Source organism: Pteropus vampyrus, unplaced genomic scaffold (assembly GCF_000151845.1).
Source record: "Pteropus vampyrus isolate Shadow unplaced genomic scaffold, Pvam_2.0 Scaffold807, whole genome shotgun sequence".
Classification (NCBI taxonomy): domain Eukaryota; kingdom Metazoa; phylum Chordata; class Mammalia; order Chiroptera; family Pteropodidae; genus Pteropus; species Pteropus vampyrus.
Genome location: NW_011889588.1, coordinates 241 through 471, shown reverse-complemented (window position 1 = coordinate 471; position 231 = coordinate 241).

Sequence of the window (231 nt, the reverse complement as noted above, 5' to 3'; positions counted from 1 at the left end):
GAAACTTTTGAGAGAAATTAAATATTTAAATAAATGCACAAAGAATTCAAGCTTTTGAGCCGAAGCATTCAGTGTGGTTAAGATGAGTTCTCCTCAAACTGATCATTGTGATCATTGCCGTGACTTTGGGTGTAATATACTTGAAATGGTCTTGGATTTCAGAATATAATATTGGAAAAATCTACGAAAATCTGTGATAGGAATTTCAGCCGTGTCCACGTGACCTGCCTG